Source organism: Halichoerus grypus, chromosome 2 (assembly GCF_964656455.1).
Source record: "Halichoerus grypus chromosome 2, mHalGry1.hap1.1, whole genome shotgun sequence".
Taxonomy (NCBI): Eukaryota; Metazoa; Chordata; class Mammalia; order Carnivora; family Phocidae; genus Halichoerus; species Halichoerus grypus.
The window spans coordinates 173760735-173784522 of record NC_135713.1 but is presented as its reverse complement, the minus strand read 5'-3'; the positions used below and the strand labels follow the sequence as shown (position 1 = coordinate 173784522).

The window sequence follows — 23788 nt, the reverse complement described above, 5'->3', positions numbered from 1 at the left end:
TCACACAGTTAGCGGGAGGTGAGCCCAGTGCTTCTGTAGGCTGCCCTTTGGGCTCTTAGGAGAAACCCCTATAGGAAGAAGGGAGCACAGCCAGCTCTCTGTCCTCTGGGCCCTCAAACCTGTGCTTGTCCAATGCGTTTTCTATTGGTTCTGACCTGTGCGAACCCTTGGAAGGATGGGCGGAGGGGCCCTGACCTGCTTCCAGAGGAATTTGGGACACGTTTTATGATTTTCTGGCCACGTGCCCCACTTTTTTGTTTGGCAACAGATTGGTATCATATTTGTAGTGGTCCTTCCAGAGCATGCTGCCCACCAGGGGCAGACAGCCAGTCCTGCGGCTTGAGGGCCCTGCTGCCGATCACCTAGAGTGGGTCATGGAGGGCAGGCTGGCACGTAGAGACAGGGCAGGCAGGGATGCCCTCAGAATCCCCATTATCTCGCACCCTGGACCTCCTCCGAGGCCCTGGACAGGTTATCAGCTTCCTATTTCTGTGTCAAAGAGACATGGCTTGATCCAGTGTCCATTTTCCCTAGCAGATCAACGTGTCCAGCTTGTCTCCCATTATCAGCCAGTCCATCCATCCATTCAGTCCCATAGCCACCACGGACCTGGTCAGCACCAGCGGTGGGCCAGGACTCTTAGCCCAGGGGCAGGCCTGGTCTCCACCCTCACAAATGTGGGGCTTTGTGGGCCAGGGGCCAGGTAGCTGGAGACAGACACCCAAACACGCACGCACACACAAACACACTCACACACACGCTCACACACACAGAGTCTCCTTTGGCGCAGAGTGTGAAGTTGTCTGATAGAGGAGGGAGCAAAGTGCTCTGGGAATATCAAGGATGGAAGACTCCTAGTGTCTCAGAGGAGGTAATGTTTGAAGGAAGAGTGGGAGTTCTCCAAAGGTCAGACAGGAAGGGGCAGCTCAGGAGAAGAGATCTCGATGTGCAGAGATCCACCCTTCCCCAGCAGGGTGGAAAGTCCCTGGACGGATTGTGTCTCTTCCATAACACTCTAAGCTTTTGAAAGGTAGAGACTGAGCCCCTGCACACTTCTCCCCAGACTGGGGGTTCCCTGAGGGTGCGGTGGTATCTTCTATTTCTTTTGTCTATTGCTCCAAAGAAAAAGGCATTTGTATCTTCGCATATCATGTTTGCTCTGCAAAGACACTCCCTTAAATGTACAAGCATCTGGCCTCCCTAGTGTCTGGCACGGGACCTGTTATATACAAATGACTCGACATTTACTGAGTATTTACTGTGTGCCTGGCATTGTGCCAAATGCTTTACGTGTTATTAACTCCTTCGATCCGTACAATAGCCCTATGAGGTGAGTACCACCATTGTCCCCATTTCACAGATGGGGAAACTGAGGGTCTGGGAGGTTAATTAACTTGTCCCAGGTCACACAACTAGTGGGGGGCAGAGTCAGGATCCAGATGTAAGCAGTCTGACTCCAAAGCCCACACTCTACCCTGAGCTCTTACAAATAGATTTTATTTACCTGTGAAATCAGTGAGCTCAGCTTCCCTTTGTGAGGTGGTGGAGGAACGGGACTTGACCACAACAGCAACCCCCACCCCCGCCGGTGTTTTCAAGGGCAGGGAAGAGCAGGTGGGGGGTTTGGCCCCTGAAACCGACACAGCGGGGAGGTGGTGGTGGCACAAGGGCCGGAAGAGGTGCAGGCTGAGAGGCATCCATCACCTACAGCCCCTTCCCTTCACCTCCTCTATCCCCGTCTGGTCTCTGCCAACGCTTGACTCCAGCCTTTCCCTTCCACCCCCACAGCCCCTGCCCTTGGCTAGCCTTGAGCACCTCTCACCTGGACCTCTGCCTGCCTCCACTGGCCACCAGTTAGCTTCCTATAACTTAGATTTGATTGCTTTATTCCTGCGTGCCACAACCTTCCATGTGTCCCGAGACCCGGGGGCTGCCGCCCAATCACCCAGCCTGCTCTGGAGCCCCCCTCCAACACGACCCGTTCCCAGACTATCTTTCTGGCCTTGCCTCTCTCAGCTTGTCCTGTTCCAGACCGGTCAGTTCTTGCTGCCCTTTCTTCTCCACACCTGTGCAGACTCAGAGTGCCCTCCAGGAGTGCCCTCACTCATCCCCTAGCCAAAGGCCCCCCCCTTTTTTTTTTGGTGGGCTCAGCTCAACTTTTCCCCACTCTGGAACACCCTCCCTGACCAGAAGTTTGGGTCTTAGCTCGAACTGCCTTACAGAATACCATAAACTGGGTGGCTTGAACAATAGGAATTTATTTCTCACAGTTCTGGGAAGCCCAAGGTCAAGGCAGCAGCCGATTTGGTTCCCTGGTGAGTGTCCACTTCCTGGCTTGAAGAGGGCTGCCTGTGGGTTGTGTCCTCACATGGTGGAGAGAGCGCTCTGGTATTGCTTTGTCTTCTTCAAATGGCATTAATCCCTTCTTGGGGCCATGCCCTGGTGACCCCATTAAACCTAATTACCTCCCTAAAGCCCCATCTCCAAATACCATCACACTGGGGATCAAGACTTCAACAGATGGATTTTGGGGGGACACAGATGTTCCGCTCACACAGCATGTCTGTCGTATGTCACGTGGATGCATTCAGATTCCCGTGTTGTCCAGTTGTTTTGGGTTATTTCTTCAACTTGACCATAAGCTCCTTGAGGAGGAAACTGTGGACGGCGATCATCGTGTGTTGATATACCTGATAGGAACAACGACCTACTACAGGACCACGACAAAGTTTACCTCCAAGGATCCCAGCCCTTACCCTTCTGCTGCTGCCAAAGGAGTTTCTGTGTTTGGTCTTTGGGCCCCGTTGGGCTCTGTTAGGGGTAGTGGGTTGGAAGGGAAATTGAAAGAAGCCCAGAAATCTCAGATGAACTTCCTTCACAAGAGGCAGAGCATCCGTCCTGGGTGAGAGGATGGAAGAGGATAAAAGGCAGAGGGGAGAGCAAGGAGACTCAGGCAGCTGCAGGGGCTGGGCTTGGTGAGCCTTAGGGGAGACTGAGGCACGATGGCTGAGCTGCAGGAGGCAGTGGGCGATGGAGGAAGAGGACTCCAGGAAACGCTACTTGGTTTTAGGATTCGGATTTTGAGATGCTTGGACCGCATTTCCATGTGCTTTGGTGATGGACTGCTCTTTTCCTCTGAATGCCGCACCGAGACTGGCTGCAGGGGGGCCCGGAGTTAGCTGGGTCATGCTGTCATTGGGGCCCAGGTGCCCTGCGGCCAGGAGCTACCTTTCCCTGGATTGTTTCCAGTTCTCTAGCAGCACAACAAGGTCAGTGCAAGGAATGATGAGAAAACTGAAACACTAAGGAGGGGGAGAGAGAGAGGAGGAGAGAGAAAGGGGAGGGTCTGGCCCTGACTTAGACCTTTAACCCTTGACCTCTAGCCCCAGAGCTCTATCTTAGGATGGGGCCACCATGCCATTAAGCTGTGTTTTGTGGGAGATGTAGTAGGCTCATTAGGCTGCAAAATGATCATATCAGCTCCACTCTGTCCGTGGGGTCAGAGGTGGCCCAGGCCCAGGTCTCTGCAGCGGTGAGAGCCCAGATGACGTGGGATTCGTGACCAGGGGAAAGCCCTCCTGTGAAGCCTGAAATGGGACGGAATGGAAGGCTGTTCTGAGAGATGTGTCAAAGGAGCAGCTGGGCAACTGGATTACGGGTCAGGAGGCCTTGTGGCCATGGACAATCTCGATCGCATGGGCCACCGTATCCGCAAGCTTCACCTGTTAGTGTGTGGGGCCCCTTTAGTGAGGGGAAACCTTACAACTAAGAATAACCTTATTTGGGAGGTGAGAAGGAAGGCTTGGTTCAGCCCAGTAGGGGAGGAACGGCCAGGGCTTGGAGGTCAGAAAATCTAGGTTCTAGGCCCCCCAAATTTGGTTGTAGAAGAGCCCTGAAATTTTGCTATCTGCCTCAGTTTCTCCACTGATAACTTGTGGATGCAAGAGCCCATGTTGCTCACCTCAGAGGATGCCATAGAAGTGATGATGATTTGGGGGTGCCTGGGTGGCTCAGTCGGTGAAGCATCTGCCTTCGGCTCAGGGTCCAGGGTCCAGGGATCGAGCCCCGTGTCGGGCTCCCTGCTCAGCGGGGAGTCTGCTTCTCCCTCTGCCCCTCCCCCCCACTCGTACACTCTCAAATAAATAAATAAAATCTTTAAAAAAAAAGAAGTGATGGTGATTTGAGAGGTCAAGTCTACTGTTCTCATGTGAGCTTGGTGAGAGTGGGGTCACAACAACTCTTTGGAGGACCAGCCCCATCACAGGCTCACCCTTGGCATTTATAGCCCCATTATGTCATTAATGAGATCCCCACAGGGACAAGAAGGGGACCAGGCATGGTTGGAATCTGGGGAAGGACAGAGCTGGAAGAGGGGATCCTGGCTGACATAGGCTGTCATCCCTGCTTTTCAGGACCCTGGGGGAGAAAGAATTCTTTGTCACCCCCTCCGCTTCCGTCAACTGACTTGGAGCCCAGTGATGAATGGTAATAGTTAAAAATACAGCATCCATCTATTGAGGGCTTACCATATGTCAATCTCTGTTCTAAACACTTTACCTGGATTGGCCCATTTCTGCCTCAGGACAATCCTATGCAGAGGGTACTATTTGTATCCCCACTTAATGGCTGCAGAGACCAGAGCAGTTAAATAACTTTCCCACAGTCGGAGCTTATACGTGGTGGAGTCATGACTCCATCTTGGATGGTCCAGGGGGCGTCCTGAGCTATGCTGTCAGGAAGTAATCCTCAATCATTTACACTTCTGAGCATGAGTCTTCAGCTAGAGGCATCTCACCCCCCCTCACCCCCTGCCCATGCTAACACTAGGCAGAGGCCCTCTCCTCTCCCCCAAACGGAAGACCCAGATTTGAGTTCCCTCAGGTTGCTGCTCACTGCTTATGTGTTCTTGGGCAAGTGAGTCCATGTGTAAAATGGGTGAACAAGCATTTGTTGAGTATCTATTATGTAGTGCATTTATTTTTATTTTATTTTATTTTTTAGAAATATTTTTTTTAAGATTTTATTTATTTATTTGACAGAGAGAGACACAGCAGAGAGGGAACACAAGCAGGGGGAGTGGGAGAGGGAGAAGCAGGCTTCCCGCAGAGCAGGGAGCCCAATGCGGGGCTCGATCCCAGGACCCTGGGATCGTGACCTGAGCCGAAGGCAGACACTGAACGACTGAGCCACCCAGGCACCCCTATTATGTACTACATTTAATTTAAACCTCACCATAACCTTTTGAGATTGGCATTATTTCCTCCAATTTACAGCTGGGGAAGTTGAGGCACAGAGGGCTTAAGCAAATTACCCAAGGCCACACTGAAACAGGCTGCAATCGAACTTAGTCATCTGATTCTGGAGCTTATGCTTTTTTTTGCTACTCTTCATTCCTCAAAGTGTGATCTACAAAGCCTCCTGGGGTGTCCATAAGTGTTATGTGAAAAAAAACAAACAAAACCAAAAAAAACCAAAAAAGGTTCTATGATCAACTGTGTTTAGGGAAGGCTATTTTCTTCCTTCCTCCCTCCCTCCCTTTCTCTCTCTATTTCTTCCTTTCCTTCTTTTTCTCACAACCCCAAGATCAAGAGTCACATCCTCTACTAACTGAGCCAGTAGGGAAGGCTATTTTCAAAAAGTTAAATAGGTCTTGGGACGCCTGGGTGGCTCAGTTGTTAAGCGTCTGCCTTCGGCTCAGGTCATGATCCCCGGGTCCTGGGATCGAGCCCCGTGTCAGGGTCCCTGCTCCGCGGGAAGCCTGCTTCTCCCTCTCCCATTCCCCCTGCTTGTGTTCCCTCTCTTGCTGTGTCTCTCTCTGTCAAATAAATAAATAAAATCTTAAAAAAAAAAAAGTTAAATAGGTCTTTGCAGCAGGACATCTCAGAGCCTTTATTATATTGCTATGTATTGGGTTGTTCCAGGAGAAGAGCAGAGTTAGTATCAACTTCTTCGCCGTGAAAAATTTTGTTGAGGAGAATCTTGCGGGGGGGAAATGTTCCCTGGAGCTCACTTTGGGAAATGCTGTGCTTCGCCCTGCTCCTTCCCGGATGACCGTAGCAATAACAGTAACACCATGAAAGAGATCATCACTATCATGTTAGCTTTGTCTCAGTTGCAATGATATTTTTCTGTCCATAATATGTTGGAGCTTTTTCAGGAAATGGCCCTTCTCATTGTGCCTCCCCGCCCCAGACCTAAGCACCCTACTTCCTTTCTTGAGCTCAGGCAGTTCAAGCCTGTGGGGGCTCATTAGTCCTTGTCCCCGCAGCTCTTCTCCCCTCTAAGTCTTTGCCTGGCCTGTGCCTCTCAGGTGTCCTCCTCTTCCTCCCCCTCTCTGTTCGTGAGGAAAATGAGAGAGGTTTGAAGAGGGAAATGATGTGTGTGGGGGGGTGTGGTGAGACAGGGACCCTGCTGTGCCCTGCATCCACTGCTCACCTCCGCAAGACACCCTTCTGAGAGGCTGATGCTCATGGGTTCATCCCAGGGCCAAGCCCATGGCTACTCTGGGTCTCTCTCCGTCCTGTAATACCTAGTGTCCATTGTACACTGTGCTAAGCCAAGGAAGGGCTTTCTTTGGGCATACCGTATTTAATTTTTCAAAAACAGGTTTGTTGGGGTATAATTTACATATCATAAAATTCGCCCATTATCATTCATTTTAAATTGTTTATTATAATAATTTTTTTACACAAGGAGCACAAATCAGTACCCAGAGCGATGATTTTTCACACAGTCAGAACACCGGGGTGATCACCACCCATCTCAGCCGCAGAACATCTCCAGCCCCCAGAACCTCCCCCGCGCATCCCCCACGGTCGCTCTCCTGCCTTCTAACCCCACAGAGGTTTGTTTTTCAAAACTCACCAACCTTTTCTTTTCTCTTTCTTTTCTTCTTCCTTCTTCCTTCCGTCCCTCCTTCCCTTCCTCACGCTGCCTCTCTTCCTCCTCTACCCCCTCACTCCCTGCTTCCTTTCCCCACCTCGACATGCCGGATAGTCCTCCCGGGGTCAGAGGTGGGGTTCTGGGGAGCGGATGAGTTGCCCAGGGCAGCGCATGGAGGGGACTGCCTGGTGGGAGAGGGTTCAGACTGCCCTGGGGGGGGGGTGCCTGGGCCTCTTAGAAGCATGACCTTCAGCTCAGAGGACACTGAGCTCTGGGCAGGGGTTGGCCCTGTGGGGTGACTATATCCCACCACCCCGGGGCATCGGAGAAGAGCAGCCCCTCCTTGTAGGGCGCTGTCTTGCCAGACGGGCTTCATGGGGTCGGGGATATGGAGGAGGGCCAGGAAGGCTGGGTAGGGGGGTACTTGTGACTCCTTCAGCTGGGGTGTGATTTGTCCTCTAGCCCTGCTGAATGGTCAGTAGACAGCGGGTCACAGACGGAATTCCTGCTATGTCCCCTCCAACAGAGGGAGGGCTGGCCAGGCAGGGGCCACACTAGCTCCCTAGGCTAGTCCTGAGGCCCCGACACCTCCTTCCCACCCAGCTCCTAGAGCCCGTGTCTCTGGGTGTGGCCCCAGGGTGGAGGGCAATGGGGGCATCCCTGCCCGGTGCGTCAGCCTGCCCCTTCCTTCTGGGTGGGCTTGGTGGGAGTGCTTGCCGGCCCTAGCCGGCCCTGTCCTGACCCCTGGGTTCCCTGGGGCCAGCCCGGACATCTGTATCCATCTTGCCCCAAACTCTGGAGATTCTGACACATTTCCTTTCGTTGCTTCCAGCCATGTTATTTAAAGTAATTAACCTTAATTTATAAATTTTTATATCAAACTGCCTTTTAACTTTTAGAACTGGCAGGAACAGCCTTATCCCTGGGCTCCTAATAGTTCTCCATTTAATCAAAATTCATCCATCAGGTTCCAGTGTTAAATCATCTTTTAATTGGGAGTTACATTCTGGTTAATAGTTTTATAATTCGCCTCCTCTAATAGTTTTTACCACAGGGATCTCTACTCCATTTTTCCTCACTCTATTATTGCGGCTCGCGGTTCTGCGGGGACGGCTTTGCCGGGCCCCGCCTCTCTGGCCTCTGCTGGCCGCCTCTTTTGTTCTTGGTGGTCTCATTAATTCCCGAGAAGAGTTCTCGGGCCTCCCCGATACGGGGGGCAGGCCTGCTCTCCTCGCGAGGGGCAGCCCCTTGCTGCCACAGCCTTCCCGCGGCCTCTCTCCCGGGGAAAGCCAGAGACCCAGAACCGGAGAGCAGGAGACAGACTCAGAAGCCCCGAGAGACAATATGGGGAGGAAAGAAGGTTCTGGAGGCCAGCAGGTCCGGCCCACGGCGGACAGGCCAGACCATGGATGAGGAGAGGAGAAGCAGAGGAGTTTGCCAATGGTCGTGGCCGCGGCACGGGCTCTCTCCTGGCTCCTGCCCACCCCCCGGCCATGCCCCCTACTGTCTGGGAGTCGAGGTGGAGGAAGGACACGCTGAGACCCCAGGGTGGCTGGGGCTGTGGAATTCCTGAAGGCCGGCGGGGAAGTCCAGGGCCTCTCCCCATTCACTCTGGGCTGCCCCTTCAAAATCTTCACAGAGAAGCCACCAGGCCTCCTGCCCACCGGTGGGACAGGGCATGGAGACCACAGGATGGGGGTGTGGGGGGGACCCCCGGAAAGCGAGGGAAGGAGGGCAGACAGACAGAGGAGGGGTGTGGAGAAGGCGCACGGAGGTCCTCCAGTCAGGGAGCCCTGGACTGCGAGCAGACACACCTGATGGGCACACGCACACGTGCGTGTGCACACACATGTGCTCCCACAAACCCACACGCTTGCCCAGGCCTGAAACCGACCTAGGAGATGCGAGTGCTGGGTGCTGCCGGGCTGGGGGCCGGGCCTGGGGCCTGTGGGTGGGGGTGGCCAGAAGGGGGAGGGAGGGGCCCGGGAGAGCTGGAAGCTGGGGACCCAGGGCCTGGGCTGAGGCCGCAGCTGTGGGCTTCCCTGGGGAAGAGGTACTAGGAGGCTGGCTCGACCCTGAAGTCACAGCCTACCGAGTCTCCCTCCTCAACCGCCTCTAGTTGGTGACTTTCCATCTCAGTGGGTCGCAGCCCTGACTGCGTGCCGGTGTCCCCTGGAGAGGGTTGAAAATCCCAGTGTCCTGGCCCCCCCTCCCCCACCCTGTGGGGGTTTTAAAATGTATCCACAGATCTTTTGATACTTCTCCCTTCTAGAGATGGGATCCCATTCCCTTTCCCTAGAGTGTGGCCTCCTTCTAAGAAACACCAAAAGCAGACGTGACAGTGTGCTTTAGGAGGTTAGGGCATAAAAGGCCCTGTGGCTTTCTCTTCATGCTCTGTTCAATCACTGACTCAGGGAGAAGCCAGGGGCCATGGCCCAAGGACGCGTCGGCAGCCGCAGAGAGGCCCTTGCGGCAAGAAACTGAAGCCTTCTGCTGAGAGCCAGGGGAGCGAGGGGATCATCGGGCCGTGGGCAGCCTTCAGATGCCTGCGACCCCGTCCGCCGGCTACACTACAACCCCGTGAGAGAGCCTGAGTCAGGACCACCGGCCGCTGCTCCCTCCAAAACCACGTCAGAGGAGAAGTGGTGTTTCAAGGGGCTACATTTTGCAGAGGGGGGGGGAATTTGTTACGCAGCAATAGGTAACTAATATACATTCATTCCACCAGCTTCCCCGGGGCTGGGGCCGGACACAGGTGTGTTTCAAACCTCCCCGGGGCCACCAGTATGTGCCCAGGGGTGAGAGCCACTGCCCCGAGGCCTAGGTGTGCTAGTGTGAGTGTGTGTGCTTGTGCCCCTGGGTGTGTGCACATGCCGTGTGCCTGCGTATGGGGGGAGGCATTGTGTCACACAGGATGCCTAAGTCCCAGCATGCCCCTAGTGTGTCCCCCTCTCAGAGTGTGTCAGGGCATGTGCCCCAGGTCCCTGGCTCAGAGCCTGGCTCAGGAAGGTCTGGGGCGTGGAAAGAGCCTTAGAGATCTTGCGGCCAGACCCATATGGGTCCTTCAGCACTTCCTCTCTGTGAACCTTGGCTGAGCCTCAGTTTCCCCACTGGTGGAATGGGACCCTACAGATCACTGTTCTGCCCAGCCCTGGGAGGAGGCACCATTTGTGCTGGCTCCTGGCCTCGTTTTGGCAATATTTTGGTAGCGCCAGGACTTGCCCTACTGACTCTGCAAGCCATGGCATCAACCCGGTGTGAGGCCTTCTGCAGGACTGGACCTGAGGGAGGGTCTGCCCGGGGGGCATTCCTAAGAGGAGGACAGTTTTAGTCATGGCTGGGTTAGGCTTTGGGATTTGAGACGAACGGCCTTACGCTCCCAGACGCTAGCTGGCTCAGACTGGCAGGATGAGGAGTTGGTCTTCACGTGCTGGAGACCGAAGCTATTGCTTCTGAAGCAGGAAGCAGAAGAGCTGACTTCCTTTTAGCCGAGGTGGGCTGGTGGTTCCAGCTGCGTCGAGGCCACCCCTGGCTTTGTGTCCTAGGCTGAGCCTCTCACCCTCGCTGGGCCTCTGTTTTCTCATCTCTGCCGTGCAGGAGTAAATGTTCTCCTGCCTTGTGCGTGTGACACACTGCCTCTCTTCGCTGCGGCAGCCTGTGAGATTGGGAGAGGGAGACTCTGCCTCAGGGGGAAGCTCCCGACAATCTGCAGACAGAACTGATTCCCGACCCTGGCTCTTACTTGCTGTGTGACCTCAGGCAAGCCACTGCCCCTCTCTGGGCCTTGGTCATCAGATGTAGGTAATAATGCCTGCCTCATGGGGGTGTGAGGATGGAATAAGATGCCACGTGGAGTTTGCCTTGCATGGTGCCTGGCATCCGATAAAGGGCAAATTTGCTTTTTACAAGCCCCAGCCAAACTTCTTCAGGAGTAATTGGAAAACATGCTTTCTTTTCTATGGAAAATGGCTTCTCATTTCCATGGGGCAGGGGGAGGAGGGGATGGGGAGAAGGAGGAAGAAAACAGCCACTATGTGGGCTCAGATTTCCAGCCCATTGTGGCATTTAAACCTCATGACAATGAGGATGATTGATCCCATTTTACAGATGAGGAAACTGAGGCTCAGGAAGGTTAAGGAACTTCCTTGTTCAGTGTCACATTGCTGAGGAATACAGAACCAGGGCTGAAGCCCAGGCCCGGTGACTGCAAAGCCTGGGCTTTTTCATGGGCACTTGAGGGCTGGGAGAAGTCCAGGCTGTGGGCCCTACCTGTTCCCGATGGGGCCCTTGACCTCCTTTCTTGCTCCTTCCGGAGGCTGTCACCAGGGGAGAGGTGGGTGTAGAATTGGTGGTAGAAGAGTCAGTGAGAGGTGTCCAGGAGTGCCCTGGCGCTTGAAGGATATAGGTTAGACATTCAGGAAGAATGCAGTTCCTGAATGCTGCAGGGAGCCTGTGGGGGACTTCTTCCCTGGGGCATTCGGGGACTGTGCGGAGCTGTGAGGAGCCAGGCTCCCCTCCCACGCAGTCGGTCTGAGCTTGGGAAGAGGGCGAGGCTGGTCCTTTGGGGAGGCACAGGTGTTGTCAGATTGACTTCCGCAGGGACCCACCAGCCTGTATTTGGATGGGCAAGCCACCTCTGATTTTGCTGGTGCAAAAAGGTGGTCAAGTTCACAGGCTCCATGTCCCGGAGCTTATATTCCAACCCCCAACGCTTGTGAGCAGACTGACTTGGGACAAGCTGCCTAACTCCCTGTGCCTCCATTTCCTTATCTGTAAAACAGGCAGAAGAAAACCTGTTTCATAGGTGGTGTGAGCCTTAAATGAGAAAAACCCTTTATAGCGTTTGGGCAGGGGCTTGACATGAAAAAAAAAAAATCACCCAGCACGTGGTAATCACTGTTAGGAATTATCTGAGAAGACAGGAGAAAGCAGTACATGGCTTCAGTCTGGAGTCCCACCTGGCACGGCTGATTGGCCTATCTTCGTCCTGCCTCTCCCCTTCTGTGAGATCTTGAAAATAATCCATCGAACCTCTCTGGGCCTCAGTTTCCTTAACCGCCAGATGGGACCTAAGTCCTGCCCTTCTCTGGGGACAGAGAGACATCAGTGGCCAGAAATGTGTTACAGATGCTCTGGGCTGGAGCAGACAGAGCCCACCCCTCACCCTATTCACATGGCATCCCTTATGGGGCTCCCCATAATAATCTTTGTCTTCACCCCCAGAATAATTTGAAAAAACATTAGTTGACCCCCGCCCTCTGGTGCCAGGCTCTGGGCCCATGCTGCCGGGAGCACTTGCTGGGTACTAGTTCTGTGTCCATGCCGCAAGGCCATCCGTAACCTGCAGAAACCTGGGGGCAAGGACAGTGATGGCTCTCGCTATAAGGATGAGGACTGCAGCCTTGGGCTCTCAGGTACCTTGCCCAAAGTCACAGAGGAAGACAGGCATCCACCTCTCCCTGCCTCCTAAGCTCCATTTCTCACTCCCTCCATCCTGTCACCTCCCGCTGCATCCACACAGGGCACTCCTGGGAGCTCAGGGTTATTGTCATTTCTACAAATGAGCAACCAAGATTCCCAGAGGTTCAATATCTTGTCCAGTTCCCTTCCACCGTCAGGTGGCCAAATCCAGGTACCTTTGACCCTGGACTCCTGCTCCCTCCTGCCCCAGGGATACCTCGCCCCTGTGGGACACAGATGCCTTTGGTCCTAATATCTGTGTTCCTGTTTTCTTTGCTACCCTCTGTGTCCCCGAGCAAGCCCCTGATCGCCAGTGATTCTGCCAGCTAGGGAGCTTTATAACTTCACAGGCTGTGTGTAACTGACCTGGGAAATGAGCTCCGTGCAGTGACATCTAAGGATTGTTGGAGTCACAGTCCCCATGGCACATTATCCAGTGCTGCCCCTTACCTTTGACACGTAAACTCTCATTGAGCCCATTTCACAGATGAAACAGCTGATGCTCAGAAAGCCTGAGCTGGTCCCTGTCATCCAGGAGCTTGAGCTGAGGGCCAGGGGATCTGGCCGCCTCCCGTCTCAGGCAGAACAAGAGGTGAGTGCAGGGACAGAGAAAGAGCAGGGGAGAGAGCATGGAATAAGCGAAGCTCAAAGCAGAGCTGGCCCCGGGGGTTGCAGGAGCCCCTGCGTGTTTGTGGAGGTCTGAGGAAGGGGACAGAGGGATCTGCTGGTCCTTCTAGTGCCCTCGGCTGCTGGAGCCAGGCCGGCATTCCCCGCTCAGCGCCAGTGGGGTGGGCCGCTGATCAGCCTCCCGGCCCACTTTGCTACCTCCCCAGCAGGACTGTCCCAGGGGTGGTGGAACCACTGATCGGACAAAGAGGGGACCTAACAGCAGAAGGGGAGCAGGGGAGAGAGGCTCTTCTCTTGAAATCTCAGGGCGTTTAGCACTGCCCGTGGGGGTGGGGGAGGTGTTAGAGCCCCGCCGGCCTTATAGAACGGAGTGTTTCTTTTCCCCAGTGGGTGAAGCAGGTGAGGGAAGAAGTGAGGAGAAGAGGCAGGAGGAGTGGAAACTTGGAGAAACCCAGGGATAGAAGGAAAGAGACCAGGGAGGTCCAGCGACAGCCTGACCAGAGGCTGCCTGAGAGGCAAAGCTTGCATCTTGGGAGTGCTGGTGAGGATCCAGGGTCTCCATTTCTGTGGGGAAGAATCTGGACTCTGCTGCACAGGGAGAAGGTCCAGCTTTCTCTCGAATCCTTTTTGGGGATGGAGGGGCTGCTCCCCTTCTCCTAGCCCAGATCTCACTCCTTAGCCCAGCCCCTCCCACCTTCTGGCTCGCACCTGGGAGAAGCCTCGGGTTCCGAGAACAGGATTTCCAGGACAACAGGCTGCCAGGCTTCAGCCTGACATACAGATGGGGAAACCGAGGCCCTGGCGGGTTTGCATAGATTAGGTTGGACTCATCTGAGCTGTGGTTGAGTAGTGGCATGGCCTGGAGCCCACTGATGCCAAGTGCTGGCCGGGTTGTGGTCCTAGTTATCCTTCTTGGAGGAGGAAGGACATATCCAAGCCCCCTTTCACCCGAACTCCACACAGGAGACTTTCTTGGGGGAAGTGAGTGAGGCTAAGAGGCAGTGGGGGAGTGGAGGAAGGGCAGGATGCATTTATCAGGGGCCTCCTGGGGGTGGGCCTTTTATATACCTGCCCTTTTGACTCATCACCATCTGTGGGGCAGAAATTATTACTCTCATTTTACACCAGAGGAAAGCCAGACTCAGAAAGGTTAATTAAACGGCCCAGGGTCACTCAACCAGTGAATGATAGAAATCAGGATTCGAATCCAGGTCTGGCCCCAAATCTGGGCTCTTTCCATGCTGCCGTGTGCACGGGATTCGGAGTGGACATGAGGGTAGAGCAGCTGTCCTCCAACAGGGCGGGGGGGGGGGGGCAGGTACCTTGTGTCCTCAGACCCGGCAAGCCTCCGCTAGAATCCTGGCTTTGCCACTCTTCACCTGTGTTTGGATGGGTGAGACCCTTCTCTTTTCTGAGCTACTTGAAGGTAGATGGAGTGTCTGTGAGGTATCTCCCAGATGTTTGCTAAGTGAATGAATGAAAAAGCAACTGAAGGTATGAGGAGGAAGCACATTTATTCTAACTTGGGTCTAAGGCTGGAATGCCATCTTCGACTGAGGACAGAGTCCCTGCAGGGATCCCGCCCCTGAATCTCTGCCCCTCTCAATCCACCTAAATGGGGTCCCCCCGTCATCCTGGCATATCAGGGGGAGGCCAAGAGTCTTAGCTGATAGGCAGTGGGTGGGGAGACACATATTGGCGGCCCCAGTCCTGGTGGCTTCTTGTCACCCTATGGCATCCCCTTCCCTATGAAGTCACCCTGAGATCTCTCTTTCTGCGCTAGGTTAGTTGCTGTTAATTAAACCAATTGTTGGACTTAATGCCCATCCCATTAACATGTCTCCTAGACCCATTAATCATCCACCAGTGGAGGAAGGGGATGGGAGGTGTGGGTGGGGGCAGAGGGAGGATCCTGAAAACAGAGCCAAGCAGTCTCAGGAAGAGAAAGGGCCCGAGAGACTCAAGCCCACCTCTTGTTCCCTCTTGGGAGCCTTGGAAGCTTCATTCTAGCCTCAGAATTCCCGGAAGCCTGCTGCCTCTGCATCCTGTGAGGTCCAACGGAGGCCTTTTGGCTGCCATGACCTTAGGGACCTCTTTACCATCCAGCTTCCCTGGAGCCTTTGGGGCAGGGCTAGTGAGAGCAGAGGTGACTGCCTGGGTTCAAGGTGGGGACAAAGCTCATTCTGGAGGTCGGGAAGGAAGGCTGGACTGGAGTGAGGGTTCCCACTCTCCACCCATATGCATCTGTCCCAGTCCTATTCCCTCTGCAGCCCCTTGGGGCCAGGTGGGGCTCCCCCAACACCTCGCCTCTCTGCCCAGGCCATCCTGGGGGTGGGGGGACCTAGAGGCAGATGCTGGGCCCACGCAGGGATGCTCAGACATCTGGTGGGCCTCCCCCTGGTCTGTTCTTCTGTCCTCCTTCCCTCCTGGCGGACCCTGCCCTCTCCCGGCAGTGTCAGGGGCCAGCGGGGCAGGGAGGGAGCTAGGGTGGGGCCAGCAGAAGGTGCATAAATCATTATCGGCGAAGACCTCAGCCCTGAGCTGCCGGGTGGAGGCCGCTGCTCACGGTCCAGGCCAGGGCATAAATCATAATTCCCCTACAATAGATCCTTTTGCAGCCGCCATCAGGAAAACTGTGTTGGTTTTATCGATTTTTTGACACGGGGGCCTAGGCAGCGGGCGGCTCCTGAATCATTATGAAATGAAACTGATTAGGAATTCATGGAATACTAAATAAACTTTACGAGCCCATTGTAAGTTTTTTGATGCATGGGGAGCGGAAAATGAAAACTAATGATATAAAAATTACACAGCGTGCTGAGTATTATTATACCGCTATTGATTTGTTTCAAACTGTACATCAAAATCGAAGAGGGCTGGGGCAGTTCCCGCAGCGATGCTGAGGATGTTTGGGCTCACCGGGGCTGGAAGACTTTTTTTTTTTTGTCTGTTTTTATTTATTTTTTTCTTTCTCCTTCCTCTACTCACCCTGCTCTGAAATCTGACTCCTTTCTCCCCACCCCTATTCTTCCAGGGAAGACCCCAGGGTGGGGGTCACCTAGCCACCTACCCAGCCTCTGCCTCAGCTTGGAACCCACACCCTGGCTCAACTTGAATTCCTGGCCCCCGTTGGTCTTTTTCTCTGGAGCTGCGTTTTCAAACTGTGAGTTTTTCTTTTTCCCTTCTGCCTTCCCTTTGTGTCTCTGGGGGCGGAAAGTATGCTTCAGGGAGAAGAGCTGAAGATCTGTTAGCCTCTTGCTGTGTGCCCTTGGGCATGTCACTTCACCTCTCTGGATATGAAAAAGACTGGACTCCTTAGATTGGGTGTCTCAAAGTATGGTCCATTGACAGTCCACATGTCATCCTCAGGGCTTGTCAAAATTATGAATCGCTGGGCCCCTCCTTAGATGAACTGGCTCTGAATCTTGGGGGGGGGGTCTGGGAATCTCCCATGAGACTCCCATGCATGTTTGATGTAAACCACGTACCCATCGATCTGAAGTGACGAGTCTGACCCACTTATCCCTTTGGGTTGTCAGAAGTGGCCTTAAACCTGTGAAGATTGCCCCCTGTTTTAGATAGCTTTTGCTAGTTGATGATGCAATAAGAAACAATCCCCAAATCTCAATGGCTTACAGGAACAAAGTTAATTTTTTGCTTATGGTACATATCATAATGTTTTTATTTAAAACATTATTTAAAATGTTTTTTATTTTAATATTTAATACCCCAGTCTGTGGGTATTATGTAATATTTAATACCCCAGTCTGTGGGTCATTTGTGGCTCAGCTCTATGTATCTTCATTCTGGGGTTCAGACTGAAAAAACAGTCCCAATCAAAGACATGTTATTCCAGTGGCAGAGAGACATGTGATGTTCTTAAAGTTTTTGCTTGGATGTGGCATATGTCACTTCTGTTCCTATTCTTATTCTTTTTTTAATTTATTTTTATTTTTAAAAGATTTTATTAATTTATTTAATTGACAGAGAGAGAGACAGCGAGAGAGGGAACACAAGCAGAGGGGAGTGGGAGAGGGAGAAGCAGGCTTCCCGCCGAACAGGGAGGCCGATGTGGGGCTCGATCCCAGGACCCTGGGATCATGTCCTGAGCCAAAGGCAGACGCTTAACCAACTGAGCCACCGAGGCACCCCACTTCTGTTCCCATTCTATTTGCCGAAAGGAGTCATATCTTCAAGTCCAGTGTCAATGGGGCAGAAAGTACATTTCTTCCACAGGAGGATGGGCACCAGGGAAAGGCCCCAGAGGGATAGGTTGGGAGAGGAGGCTGTGGAGATGCTAATATCCTTCACCCTCCCGGCTTGGTCTGGTGTCCAGGCTGCCCCGGGATTTGGGGTCCCAGATCTTATTTGGATGTACTGGTGAGGTTTCGCCCAGTGCAATTAGGAATGATGCTGCTACTTTATAGGTGTGCTCATTCTACACAATCGTGTCTCCGGGACAGTGTCCACGGACTTCTTCCTCTGCCAGCCCCGATCCTGGCCTTCCTCTTGGGGGTCCTCAGTGGACATGGCTTCAACTTTTTGTCTCTCTGTTTCCTTCATTTCTGCCTCCCTGCTGGAGGCAGGAGAGGCCTGTAAACACTCCCCCTGGCTCCTCGATGGAACTGCTATAACAATTAAAATCCTCTTATAAAAAATGTCCTTTAACCTCTCAGTTCAGAATGTAAATTTAGATTTTGCGTATTGGATTTTCTTAAAGTGGAACACACACACTAGCTTTCTTTTCAGCAAGTGTCTGACTTTTTCACAAGAGATACTCATGGAAGTTATCTGTTTTACTAGTATCGTTCTTAGTATGGTCAACTTTATATCAGCCTGAGTCTCAGAAAGGTTAAACTCTTGCCCTGGACACGTGGTGTGTCATGCCCAGAATCACATTATTGCCCAGCTCTGGGCATGCCCAGAGTGACATCCTCATGAAACCCATCTATACTTGATGTGCAGAGATCACTTGGGGTGTGGGGGTGACCTGCTTCATTAACTTGGGTCCAGGAGATGTCAGGGATGTGAGTGGCATAAGTTTGGCCCTTGGGGACCTCAGTATCTCTCTGAGGACACAGAAGCATACACACACACACACACACACACACACACACACTCACGCTCAGTACATGTATACTCTGCCTACAGACTTTTTAAGAACTAGACAAAATGGATCACACCATGGTCCAGAAAGGACACAGGGATAAGAATCTTCAGGTTTGCGTTCAAATCTCAGTTCTGCTCCTAACTGTCTCAGAGGCTTTGGATAAATTACTTTTAAAAAAAATCTGTGATTCAGTTTCCTCCACTGTCAAAGGTGGATTTGGACTCAATCCATCTAAGATTCCTTTCAGAAGATTAGAGTGGGCAGAGGTTAGCACACTGGCATAAATCCCACAAGATATTGATACCTGTATCAGTCCCAGCTCTTTTTTAGTTTTGGGAAAGAGGCTGATAGAAACTTAAACTGGCTTAAGCAATGTGGAAGTTATTGACTACTGAAGAGTCCAAAGGATTCTTCAGGTGCAGTGTGATCCAGAAGTTCAGACCACATTATCAAAGATCTGTCTTCTCTCAGATCTTCTCGTCTTTCTCTAGGCTGGTTTCTTTCTCAGGCATGCTTTCTACTCATGGTGACAAAATGGCTGCCAGTAGCACTGGGCCCACATCCTAATGGTTCAACAAAGGGAGTATCTGCTTCCCAATAGTAACAGTAAAATTCTCAAGACTCAATTTCATTGGCCCAGCTTAGGTCACATGCCCACTTGTGCACCAGTCACTATAGCTGGGGGCAGAGGGAGGATTTCAGGCCCATGGCTATCCCTGGGGCCAGGGAGTTGTCTGTGCCCCTGCAGGACCACATGGACTCATTGTGGGAGGAAATGCAGGCTCCCAAAGAAATTTGAGGTACAGTTTCAAAAAAGAGAGATTCTGGGCAGATAAATGCCATAGATGTCCACTGAAGTCCCTGAGGTCAGGGGCAGTAGCAGTGGGCAGGGTGAGGGCAGAATAGGCGAGGCTCTTCGGTCCTAAGTCATGCCTGGAACTTTGGAGACAGCTAGGATAAAGCCCAAGGCTGGGGTTGAGGAGTGCCTCACATGTCGGGGGTGGGGTGGGGTTGGGGAGCTTGGAGACAGCAGAAGAGCATGAAGGCTGTCCAGGGCAAAGGGAAAGAGTGCCCCATTTTTACCATCAGCATCCTTATTTCTCTGAAAGCATGATTGGTGCATCGTGGACAAGGCCGGGCTCTAAAGATCCACACCTGGGTTCACATCCAACTTGACGTCTTCCCAGCTGTGACCCTGAGCCAATCAATCCCTGACTCTTGAGGATTGCGTGAGAAAATGTAAGTGCTGGCCCCACCCTGGCTCCTAGAAGCTGCTCAGGTGAGACTCGTTTGTCCTCTGGCCCTAGACCTTGCGTGCCGAATTCCTCTCGGGTTCTCAGTTGGTTTGGTTGCTGTGTTCTCCTCTCTGGTATTCGATGGAGGGCAGGACCACATCACATTCATGCTTGTTACCAGCCTTGCCTCTGCCTGGCTCCTGGTCTCGGGCCACGAATGGCTGTGGGATAGAGTAATGAGGAGCATCTAATTGGGTGATCCTCCACGTGTGGAACCTGAATGCAGCTGGGCCCCCTTCAGCCTCTGCTCTACCCCTCTACTCGTGCTGTAGCATGCATCACATCTATATCCCATTCCCGGAGTACGGGCGAGCAACGTGGATTTTCCTGCCATGTCCACGGGAAGACGGGGTGCAGATGACATCACACACCACACCCCAAACTAATCATACCACCCACAGGGCTTCTCTCTTCTCTTCCAGACATCTCTCTTCCCTCCCTCTCCAATTCTCAGTTTCTTAAAAAACACACACACACAAAATTCAAACCCTTATTTTGTATGCAGGCAGCAGAAGAAAAGCCTGATCGGACACAGGTCACCTGGCCTCATTCAACCTGCTTCACCCCCTTGTTTGCACTGTGTGTGCAAACCACAGGCTTTGGTGTCCCTGTGTGCCCAACAGCCTCTCAAGCTGTCCCCCATGTTGATTCCCTGAGGTTCAGAGCGGGGACGTGACTTGCCCCATGTCACCCAGCCCTTATGCGGGTTCCGTTTTGGGGGGGGTCTAGGTTTGGCTCCATCCCATGCCCATTTGCCCCTGTTGGGGGGAGATGTGAGGGGGGCAGGATTGCTCCTGGCTGACTCCTCTCGTGCACCTTGGGGTGATACACACACGGAATTTAGATGTGGCTCTGAGAGGCCGTTCATTCATTCCTGACTATATCGACCACAGAATTGAGTGCTACAAGTAAGAAGGAGTTTAGCTATTATTCTCCTACTGATTTGATTTAATGTTTAGTTTATTCCTGTCCCTGCCCCCTCCTCTCCTCGTCAGTTTGACATTTGCATACGGTTTCCCTGCAGTTCTGTTGAACACACAGTTTTTCTGCTAACTCCCTGCTTTGGCTTGAATGGTTTTATTCCGGGGAGTTTGGAGCCCACTGAGGCATCTTCTTGCTTCACTACCCGGAACTTTTTCTTTCCACCTGCTGCGGGGAGGGGCACATAAATAGCCAGATTTCTCTAGTTCTTGCCCCTTTGTGAGCCTCCAAGATTCCCGCTGCCTAGTAGCCTTCCCGCTGAGTGTCCTGGGTGGGTGGGAGTGTGGTGGCTAAGCGTGCTCATAAATAAGTCTGCCCCCCCCAGCTCACTGGGTGACCTCTGCCTCTCCCACCAGGCACCTCTGCCAACACCTCGAAACCCTTAGGGTGATAGAGCTGCCCAGCGATGGGGTGGCATGTTCTGTCCCTTCTGAGCCTGGCTGCTGCCTTTTGCTAGACGGCTCCCACAGCAGGGCTGCTCGTGCCTCGGGGTTTACGGAATACCTGGTTGTCTTCATTTACTGTCTCCCAGAAGCAGATCTCAAGACAAGGATTCAGTAGAGGTGAGAGGGGTATCGGGGAGTGGGGGGGATGTGGGACAGAGAAGGATACTCCCATGGGGAGTTGACCTCAATCCCACCCCAGTTCTTCTAGGTTGCCCAAAACGCCTGACCGCAGGGGTGAGCACCCCAGGGATGAGGGAGGGTCACGTGGGGATCTCTCCTCCCCACTAGAAGGCTGTTGAGCTAAGAAAGGGCCCAGTCGGGTGGTCTTCAGCAGATATCTGCAGATTTCTGAGTTCTAACTCGTGCACCTGGCCTCCTCTGTCCAGCTGGCCCGAGCTAGAACCAGCGGCGTGGGGGTGCAGGGAGGCACTGGATGCGCAAGGGGAGGCCGACACATAGGCAAATGCATCAGCAATAGGATGACGAAAAGTGATCAGCAGAGGTTGAATGATCACTTACCGAGGGATGCCATCAGCAGAAGGCAGAGCTAGCATGCATTAGACGCCTCCTGTGTATCAACCCTGGATCTATGGGGCTAGAATGCAAGCTTCTTAAAGCCTGGGGCCCACGTCTTATTTCCCTTTTTATTCTCAATGCTTAGCATTGTGCTTGGCTTTTGGTCGGAAAAACTGGAATAACAGAAAAAATAGCTACCGTTCTCCTACTAGGTACCAAGTGCCTTACATTCATTGTAGTGAATCCTTATGACAATCACTCATGGTAGGTACTATTATTCCCATTTTACAGATGAGGAAACTGAGGCTCAGTGGGGTTAAATGACTTTCCCAGGGTCAGACAGCTAAGTGGCAAAGTCAGGATTTGAACTCAGGTCTGTCTGCCTTTTAAGTGCCTGATTTTTGCCCTCCTTTGTGGCGTGTTCCTGCACCGGGAGGGAAGTCAGACCACAGATGTCCTTGGAAGGTCCTCCAACCTCTGAGGTTTTGTCTTGTTAGCTGCCATCCCCCTCGGCCCCTCACCAACCACAAAGAAAAGGAAAAGTCCTTTCCTCCCCCTCAGGTGGCTTGTGGCGGATTACTTAGCGCTTGACACGGCGTGTCTCTGTGTCACTGTTCCCGGGCGGAATTAAATCAGGACAGGAAAATATTAATTTGGAGTTGGGGATGGAGGCCGCTCCTTTCCAATTACTCTCCACCCCGTCAGGCTTATCCTGGCGCAAACAAGGAAGGAGGCTGGATTAATTGCTTTGGACTCTGCCCCACTCCAGTCCCAATTACTGGGCCGGCTTGGCTCCCAGCATTATGAAGCGCACTGCTGTGCGGGAAATTGTGTGAGATTTTAACGGATTTTCAGGCGCAATAATGGAGCACGGGATTCGGGGCCAGCATTCGCCGGGTGGCTGGGCCCTCTGTGCCTCGGCTGAGGTTAAGCTGTTTGGGGTTTCTTTGTGTATTCAAGGATCATCTGGTTAACCCCAAAGCCCAGGGCCACCAGAACGGTTCAGACCCTGACCCTGCAGAGGCAGGGTGGGCTCCTGGAGGACAAGGAAGCCCACTGCCTTGATAATAACATCACTTTCTGAGCCTCCACACGTGGCAGGTGCTTACCCACAACATCTGTAAGCCTCCTCCTTTAAAGTTCTTTTTTTTCCCTCTTCATCTTCTAAAGGAGGAAAAGGGGATGCGGAGAGGTTAAATAATTTGCACAAGGTTACCTTGTGAGTTAGTGGCGAAGTCAACATCTGAACCCAGGTCTGTCTCCAAAGCTACCCTGTTATCTGGCACCTCTGGGCCTCCTCCCTCGTCGTCTATCCCTTCTTCCTCAGGACGCATCATACATGTGTCTCTCCCACCACCCTGGAGCTTGTAGGGGGCAGGGTACTTTCTTCTCCCGTCTCTGTGTCTTCAGCCACAGTCAGGGCCCCTGGCACGCAAGAGGTGCCCACGAGAGGTTTGTTGAACTGCCCTGAACATAGCTGAGCACCGGAACTCCAGGATTTGTTTAATGGAATGAAGAGGGTGGGTTGGGTGCCACCCGGAGACATCCCCAGTCGATGAGAACCAGCCCCATCGGAGCGCATCTGGAACCCACAGGAGGGGGGCGTCTCCAATGCTACTGTGTAACAGGTGCTGAGTTCTTTCCGTGTAGAGTTTCTGTTCATCCTCACCATGACCTTAAGAGATAGGTGGCGTCATGCACATCTGAGAGCTGTAGAAATGAGGCTCAGAGATGTGAGTGGATCTGTGTGGGGTCATACAGCTAGGAAAGGATGGCCTGAGGTGCGTAAGTCTGGTGCCCCGTGACTTCGGTTTGTCTTAGGGCTGGAAAGGCCTGGGCCGTGGGTTTCCAGCTTCAGGGTTTCCACACCCATTCAAACCATGGCACCTGCGGCTTAAACGGTAAACAAAATTCTACCCACAAGTTCCATATGTCAGGCTAGTAAAAGGGGAAATGCTCTGGTGAAAGAGGGACCCTGGGACCCTGTATGGCTGCAGAGCAGTTGGGTGACGGGGACAGAGTTAGCAAGAGGGATGACACTTGGAGGAAGGGGTGGTGGCATACAGCCTGGGGCCCGGAGCGCTATGTAGCTCACAAATCAGACTCCGGCGGGGTCCCGCGTGGAAAGAGAATCCCACTTGAGTGGTGGGGCCCGAAGAGAAGGACCCTGCAAGACGATGAGGGTCGTGAAGGAGTGAGGGCGAGGCCCGCCGTGATCACCATTAGCTGTCCGGTTCTCACCTGCCCCTTTTAGCGAAAGGAGAATTAATTATATGCAGGGGATGCCCCCTTGATGGCCATCATTTAGTTTAATTTAAGAAACAGGCCTCTCCGCACACCCCTCAGCCGGCAGTGCTACCAATGCTGGTACACTGATTAATGGCCTCCTGAATACAGGAGAGCTGCGGTTCTCAAACGGGAGCGTGCCTCCGAATCTCTTGGAGGGCTCATTAAAACGTGGTTTGCTCCGC

General features: G+C 53.0%; 1 long non-coding RNA gene across 1 annotated transcript in view; it reads left to right on the top strand.

Annotated features, from left to right (window-relative positions):
* The first annotated feature begins 10388 nt into the window (after positions 1 to 10388).
* The window catches only part of LOC118543635 (uncharacterized), a 55410-nt gene continuing 42010 nt past the window's right edge, over positions 10389 to 23788 (top strand). The window contains exons 1-4 of the long non-coding RNA XR_004921181.2: positions 10389 to 10683; positions 12830 to 12934; positions 16004 to 16132; positions 19189 to 19318. This is a non-coding gene — a long non-coding RNA (uncharacterized LOC118543635). The remainder of the gene's footprint in view (positions 10684 to 12829; positions 12935 to 16003; positions 16133 to 19188; positions 19319 to 23788) is intronic.